This window comes from Canis lupus, chromosome 16 (genome assembly GCF_011100685.1).
Source record: "Canis lupus familiaris isolate Mischka breed German Shepherd chromosome 16, alternate assembly UU_Cfam_GSD_1.0, whole genome shotgun sequence".
In the NCBI taxonomy this organism is placed as follows: Eukaryota; Metazoa; Chordata; class Mammalia; order Carnivora; family Canidae; genus Canis; species Canis lupus.
This window is the reverse complement of record NC_049237.1, coordinates 60,271,282-60,279,472: the sequence shown is the minus strand read 5'-3', so window position 1 is coordinate 60,279,472 and position 8,191 is coordinate 60,271,282. Positions and strand designations below refer to the sequence as shown.

General features: G+C 61.1%; 1 long non-coding RNA gene across 1 annotated transcript; it reads left to right on the top strand.

Moving 5' to 3' along the window:
• The first annotated feature begins 5,367 nt into the window (after positions 1-5,367).
• Positions 5,368-7,932, top strand: LOC119869521. Its single transcript, XR_005371732.1, has 2 exons — positions 5,368-5,541; positions 7,457-7,932. It is a non-coding gene; the product is annotated as an uncharacterized LOC119869521 (long non-coding RNA).
• Positions 7,933-8,191: the final 259 nt, after the last annotated feature.

Below are 8,191 nucleotides of genomic sequence, written 5' to 3'. Positions count from 1 at the left end.
AGGAGGCAGGCTCCTCCACGTGCTGGGGCTCCAGCAGTCAGTCACCCGGCCCCAGGGGGCTCGAGGCTGGGGTCCAGCTGCCCTGCGGGGACCCAGCACAGGAGCCCATGGGCCGCAGGTCCACGTCAGCCCTGCTGTCCCCAGAATCGCCTCTCAATGTCCCAACCTCAGGACACGCGCCCCCACCCGGAGTCGAGTCCACACAGGCTCCCAGGTGGGGGACTCCAGCACCCGCACCCCTGTGGGATTCCCGCTTTCCTCTAAGGACAGGAAGGTCTCCCAGGGGAAGGCGCGCACCCTCGGCTCTGAGCCCCTGTTTGCTGTTGCAAGTTCAATAAAGTGTTGTTGTGTGAAAATGCACGGCCGGCTCGTTTCTGCGTCTCCCGGAGCTCTGTGCATGGGGTGCGGAGACACCCCCAGAGAGGAGGAGGGGCACCGCCCAGGCCCCGACCAGCCCCTGCAGGGGCTCCGCCAGGCACACACAGCTGACATCCCCACGTGCCTTCCAGGGGCAGCCAGATGCCAGGGTCAGGACCCCACAGACTCTACTGCAACACAGCCTGTGCCCGCGGCCAGGACGGGCCTGGGACAGAGTGACAGCCGGAGAGCCTCAGGTCACCAGGGTCTGTGCTAAGCGCCCTGGGAGGTCTGTGCTCCCTCTGTCCAGGGGGCCTGGGCTGCCCGGGCTCTGGGGCGCTTCCTCCCCTCCCTGGGGCACAGAGGGCCCACGGGGCGGTCAGCGTGGCCCCGGAGGGGATGTCAGGACAGCAGGCCCTTGCAGCTCTCACACCTGGGCCACCCTCACCGGGCGGGCTCAGCGTGCACACCTGGTGCTGCTGGATCTCTCGCGCCAGAGTGTGGAGGGCACCCTGCACGCCCTAGAGAGTAGGGGCTGGGTGAGCGTGGGGCTCGGCCTGGGGGCAGGCAGCGCAGGGGACCGAGGGACCCCAACCCCATCCCCACCCTGACTCCCACACACAGGCAGCCCCAGGGCTCCCCCCATGGGCAGCTGGCTCCTCAGGAGCTCCCCCCAGGGCGGCCCCGAGGTCTGGATCCCCGCTGGAGAGGCATCAGGGAGAAGAGAAGCAGCCGGCGCTCGGCAGGGACCCACTGCCACCCACGGGAATGTGGCCGAGCCGGACCTTCCACCTCCGGCAGGACAGCACGGCACGAGGGAGCCCGGGTCGGCCAGGAGAACCCAGCTAGCCGCCCAGCGCCAGCACCAGAAATGATGGTGTTTCAACCGTTTCGGCGTCAGGACGACACGGCCCGAGGATCAGATCGCGGCACGGCGACAGACACACACACACCCCAAACCCAACAAACGTCGGAATCCCCCGATTGTTGTCAGACAGCAGCCGGACGGTTACAGACACGACGCTGGGGTCCCTGGTAGGACACAGGGAGGACGCTCCAGACCACGGCTGCAGAGGCGCTGGAGGCCCGGGGATGTGCCTGTGGGTGCCGACGGGGAGTGCGGGGCGGCGGGAAGCACCCTACAGAGGGGGGCCCCTCCTGGGAAAGGACGCCGGGTCCCCGCAAAGTCTCCGGATGCTGACATCTGTCCTCCTCTCCTTTCAGCTTCTGGTTTCCCCACTATTTTGTTCTTCCTGATTCTCCTTCGGCCTCCACCCTGCATCCAAGCCACTGACCACATGGGCTTCTTTACGACGTCGGGTCCCAAAAGGAGGCCGAGCTCTGGTTCCCGGGATCGGGAAGGACCATTGCCAAGGTTTATGCTGATCCCCCGAGCTCGTGCCTTCCCGGCTCTTCTCTCCTGCAGAACGAGGGGAGGCACGGGCCTTACAGGGAAGGAAGCCCACTCCCACTCGGGCGGGACCGTCCCTCGTGGAGGACGTCATCTGGGCCAAGGAGTGCAAGCGGGGCGATCAAGGACAGGTCGCAGGTTAGACATAGTCCGCTTTGAGGTTTGTCCTGAAGTGAGCACTCACCTTCGATGTCATGCTTTGTTAGTTCATCCATTTATTATTTGTTAAAGATTTTATTTTTATGTCCTCTCTACACCCAACATGGAGTTCAAACTCACAGTCCTGAGATCAAGGTCCCCCGACCAGGCCGGCAGGCACCCCAAGGCCATGTTTCTCATCTCTTTGCTGGCTCGCCTATCTCTGCACCCAACTGGGACATCAAGTCCATGACGGGGGAGCTTTAGCTACCTCCGAACCCGGAACGTTCTCGCTGTATCCCCATCCTAGAACGACCTTCGCCATTGAATAGCAATTTAAATAAATCGGCAGGCAAATGACTCCTGGTCAAGGAAATGGCCAACTTGTCACGTGTGTGGGCCCCACTCCCTGGGCTCCCGGGGAGGCTCTGCTTTCTTTAACATCGATCAAGGTCCCAATGACTCCACCGCACCTCGACGCGGGGGCTCAGTTTCTGCCCTGACACAGGCAGCACGTCGGCTTCAATTACTACCTATCAATCAATCAAAGGGAGCCTGGCCACTCGCTGTGGTTCGTAAGAACACGCAACTCTTGTTCTTGGGGTGGAGTTCAAGCCCCATGTGGGTGTAGAGATGACAGAAAAATAAAATCTTAAAAAGAAAATCAATCGGTCGGTCTGGGGGAGACACAGCCCCGGATCCCACAGGGGCAGGGAGCCAGCTGACCGGTCTACGCACAGTATTAGAAGCAGCAGAGCACAAAGTCAGAGCTTCCAGAAGTCTGCTACAGTGGGGGACACGCCGGCCTTGACGGTGCTCAGGAGGCGAAGTGGGGGGCAGCCCCTGGAGCGACAGGGTGGGCTCAGGGTCCCCGGGGTCCCAAGGACGGTGGCACCAACGGTTCCCAGGCCCAGGAGTGGGGACCCCGGCCGAGAGCCGCGGGACTAGGGCCAGCTGTCTGCCCTGTGTGACCACAAACTGCAAACCCCTGTGCAGTCACGGGGCCGTGTCCCTGGGCCGGGCCAGCAAAGGCCAGAAGTGGGAGGAGACCCTCCCGGGTGGGAGGAGCACGGGTCTCCCCCAGGGCAGTCCCTAAAACTTGGAGGTTTGAAACTCAGTCACTTGTTCGAGATCAAAAAACAAAGAAGCTGGGCCGCAGGCAGGGTGAACGCAGGGTCTGTAGAAGCGGCGGAGGCCCGGGGCCGGGGCCCGGGGGCTCCTCTGCAGAGGCCCCTGCAGACCGGGGGGCGGGATGCTCAGCTCCCGGCCCAGGGGACCCGGCGCCCCCGCCCGCATCCGCATCCCGCCCTCAGCGCCGAGGCTCGAGGCTCGGGGGCAGCACAGCGCCGCCTGCAGGAGGCCAGACCCCGCCTCTGACCCGCAGATGCATCTCCTCCGAAACCAACAAAGACTAGAAAGACTAGAAAGACTAGAAAGGACCAGAGAACATCGCCAGAAACACCAACTCTACCGGTAACACAAAGGTACTAAATTCATCTCTTTCGATAATCACTCTGAATGCAGATGGAACAAATGCTCCAAACAAAAGATATAGGACATCAGAGTGGATTAAAAAAACAAGATCCGGATTCCTGGGTGGCTCAGGGTGTGATCCTGGAGTCAGGGATCAAGTCCCACATCGGGCTCCTGGTGGGGAGCCTGCTTTTCTCTCTGCCTAGGTTTCTGCCTCTCTCTCTCTTTCATGAATAAATACAATCTTTAAAAAAAAAAAAAACAAGATCCATGTATATGCTGCCTACAGACGCTCACCTTAGACCTATAGACACCAGCAGATTGAAAGTCAGGGGATGGAAAATCATCTATCACGCTAATGGACATAAAAAGAAAGCTGGAGGACCCATACTTCTATCAGACAAACTAGATTTGAAACCAAACACTGGGGACACCTAGTGGCTCAGTGGTTGAGCATCTGCCTTCAGCTCAGGGTGTGATTCCCGGGTCCCAGGATAGAGTCCCACATTGGCCTTCCCTTGGGGAGCCCGCCTCTCCCTCTGCCTATGTTTCTGCCTCTGCTTCTCTCTGTATATCTCTCATGAATAAATAAATAAAATCTTTAAGTTAAAAAAAGAAAGAACAAATACTGTAAGAAGAGATGAAGAAGGGCATTATTTCATAATTAAGAAGACTATCAATCTCTATCTGATTATCAGATCAAACAACTGTAAATATTTATGCCACCGACATGGGAGTACCTAAATATAGAAACCAATTAACAACAAACATACAGAAACTCATTGATAATAATACAATGACAGGGGATTTTAACACCCACTTACGATCATCCACGCAAAAATCAACAGAGGAACAATGGCCTTGACTCTCTGGGCCAGAGGGACTCAACAGATAGAGTCAGAACATTTCATCCTAAAGCAGCAGAATACACATTCGTTTCAAGTGCACATGGGACACTCTCCAGAACAGAGAGTTCTGATGTTCTCCAGAACATCATGGGCCACAAATCAGCCCTCAACAGGTACAAGAAGATTGAGATCATACCATGCACATTTTCAGACCACAACACTATGAAACTCAAATTCAAGAGCAAGAAAAAGTTTGGACAGACCAAAAATACGTGGAGATTATGAACATCCTACTAGAGAACGAATGGAGCAACCAGGAAATTAAAGAGGAAATTTAGAAAATATATAGAAACAAATGAAAATGAAAACATATTTCTCCAAACCTCTGGGATGCAGCAAAGGCAGTCCTAAGAGGGAAGTACATAGCGATACAGGCCTACCTCAAGAAACAAGAAGTCTCCAATACGCGACCTAACCCTACACCTAAGGGAGCTGGAAAAGGACAGCAACAAAGCCTAAAGCCTGCAGCAGAAGGGAAATAATAAAGATGAGAGCAGAAATAGACAATACAGAAACAACAAAACAGTAGAATGGAATAGCGAAACTAAGAGCCGGCTCTTCAAAATACTTAATAAAATGGATCAAGCCCTAGCCAGCCTCATCAACAAGTAAAGAGAAGGGACCTTCTCTAAATTAAATCACAAATGAGAGAGGAGAGATCACAATCAACACCAGAAAAATAAGACAATTATAAGGGAATACTATGAAAGATTATACGCTAACAAACTGGGAGACCTGGAAGAAATGGACAAATCCCTAGAAATGTGCAAACGAGCAAAACTGAAATAGAAAGAAATCGAAAATGTGAACAGACCCATAACTAGCAAAGGAATTGAATCAGCAGGGCACCTGGGTGCCTCGGTGCACACCTCGCCCGCCTTCCTCACGGGACTTGGTCAAGAAGGTGAGGATTTTCGCTGGTCACTGGGTTGCCATAACCCACCCGGGGGGGGGGGCGGGGGGGGCGGCCTCCCTGAGGGCATCGTCCCCCTCGTGCCCCTCGGCCTCCCTGGCCCTGCCGGCGCCTCAGGGGCCATCCCTCCCCGGTGCTGAGCGCTCTCCGCCCGGCCTGGGGCCTTGCTCCCTGTGCTGCGGCCCGGCCCGGGGACCTCCCTGCGCACCTCCCTGACCCCCGCCGCCCCCGCATTCCCTCCCGTCTCCGTCCTCAGGCTTCACGGCCCGCCCGGCAGACAGACTCTGGGCTCCGGGAGGCAAAGAAGCTTCCCCGGGGCAACTCAGGAAAGGGACAGACGGGTAAGTCGAGGCCCGCGGAAGGTGCGGAGGAGCTGGGTGGGGTGCGGGGGCGGGAGAGCAGCCTCGGGGAGGCGGCCGGGGAGGGGAGCAGGGTGGTCGGCAGCTCCCGGTCCCCCGGATCGTCGCCTTGGGCCACGGGGTGCACGGCGGGCGCTGCACCTGCGGTGGGGCCACGGGGCTCCAGGTGGTGCCGGGGCGGTCACCCAGCCGCACACCTGGGCAGCGCCCCCGCGCCCCCGCCCCGCGACCCCTCCCCCTCCCCGCCCCCGCCCCGCGCGGCTCCCTCCCCGCGACCCCCCGCCCCGCGCGGCTCCCCGCCCCTCCCCCCCCCCGGGGCCGCCTCCTCAGACCCGGTCCCGGAGGACGCAGTCCCTGATTGGCAGCAGCCAGAGCGCGCCTGGCCCGGATTGGGCGCGCCGGCCCGGGGGGCGGGCCTCGGAAGGCGGAACCGGAAGTGCCGCCGCGGGCCGCGGGGGCGTCGGGAGTCGTGGCCGGGGCCGGGTCGCGCTCTCCTCCGCCGGGAGGACTCGGGAGCCCGGACCGCCGCCCGCGGGCTTCAGCTGGGGGCGCTGCTCGTCGCTCGCCCCGCCCTGGGAGGGAGGGGGGACGGGGACGGGGGACGGGGAGGGCACCTGGGTGGGCACGAGCGGCCGCGGCGGTGCGGGCTCCTGGACGCGAGGCCCCGCCCGCTTCCCGCCCCGCGCCGCGGAGCCGAGGAGGGAGGGACGGACGCGGGACCCTGGGCCTGAGGGCGACGTCGCTTCAGATCGAGGCTGACGGGACGCCCCCGGGTGCCGCTGCGGAGGGGAGCCGCGGTCAGGGCCCCGAGGCTGTGCCCGCCGGGCGGGGGGACGCGGGAATCCATTCCCGAGAGCCCAGGGCAGGCCCCCGCCTCCGCGCCACGGAAAACTCAAGGGTCCTGGGGCCCAACACCCGGGCCACGACCTGCCACGACCTTGGCGTGCCCTCTGCTGCTGCGGCCTGCGCCCTGCGCCTGCACCTGCGCCAGCTCCCACGGCCCACAGCACCCCAGTCCCGGCCCGCGGCTTCCCTGCCTTCCCCGCGCCGCCCCAGGGCCGCCCCAGGGGCCCCCAGCTCCCTAGGTCACCGGGGTCACCGCCCCAGGGGCCCCCAGCTCCCGCGGTCACCGGGGGTCACCGCCCCAGGGGCCCACCAGCTCCCCCGGTCACCGGGGTCACCGCCCCAGGGGCCCACCAGCTCCCCCGGTCACCGGGGTCACCGCCCCAGGGGCCCCCAGCTCCCGCGGTCACCGGGGGTCACCGCCCCAGGGGCCCCCAGCTCCCGCGGTCACCGGGGGTCACCGCCCCAGGGGCCCACCAGCTCCCCCGGTCACCGGGGTCACCGCCCCAGGGGCCCCCAGCTCCCGCGGTCACCGGGGGTCACCGCCCCAGGGGCCCCCAGCTCCCGCGGTCACCGGGGGTCACCGCCCCAGGGGCCCACCAGCTCCCCCAGTCACCGGGGTCACCGCCCCAGGGGCCCACCAGCTCCCCCGGTCACCGGGGTCACTGCCCCAGGGGCCCACCAGCTCCCTAGGTCACCGGGGTCACCGCCCCAGGGGCCCACCAGCTCCCCCGGTCACCGGGGTCACCGCCCCAGGGGCCCACCAGCTCCCCCAGTCACCGGGGTCACCGCCCCAGGGGCCCACCAGCTCCCCCGGTCACCGGGGTCACCGCCCCAGGGGCCCACCAGCTCCCTAGGTCACCGGGGTCACCGGTCACCGGGATCACCACCAGGCACTGCTTCTGGGTCACGACCCCTGTCACTAGGAACGCACATTCCCGTGTGTCTGACCCCTTTCACTTGGCATAACGTTTGCAGATTTATCAGTGTTTTCCATTTCTATTACTGAGTAGCGGCCCGTTGTATGAATAGAACAGGATTCATGTGTCCACAGGCGGCTGTGTTGTCTCCAGCTGCGGCTCCTCCAAAGAAAGCGGCCAAGCTAATTCTCCTACAAGACTTCAGTGGACACACATTTTTATTTAGTTGGGGTGAACGCCTGGGACTGGAAACCCTGAGCCAGATGCTCAGTGTCAGCTCAAGGTACGAGACACTGCAGACTGTTCCAGATAAGACCCCCGTAGGTGCTTATCTGCTGGGGGCTCAGTAGTGAGCCTCTGCCTCCGGCTCAGGTCGTGATCCCGGATCGAGTCCCACATCAGGCTCCCTGCGGCTTCTCCCTCTGCCTGTGTCTCTGCCTCTCTCTGGGTCTCTCATGAGTAAATAAAATCTTTAAGAAAAAACCAAACTCATAGGCGCTCCCATAACCAAGGCATGAAGATTCTACTTTCTCCACAGACTTGTCAACTCCCGGTATTGCAGGCTTCAGTACATCCTCATTCTAGTGAGTAAACACCTCATCCTACGGTATTTTTTAATGATTTATTTATTTAAAGAATCTCTACACCTCATGTTTGGGGCTTGAACTCACAACCCGAGATCAACAGTTGCCTGCTTTACCGACTGAGCCGGGCAGGCGCCCCCACCTCATTTAATTAAGTTAACAGTAGGGCTGGAGGGGCCCAAACAGAAGGAAGAGAGCCATACAGGGACATACGGAGTCCTGGAAGTCGCTGGGGGAAAGGAGGGCGAGTGCTCCTTGGGTGCAGAGGTCCCTCTGGTGGACACA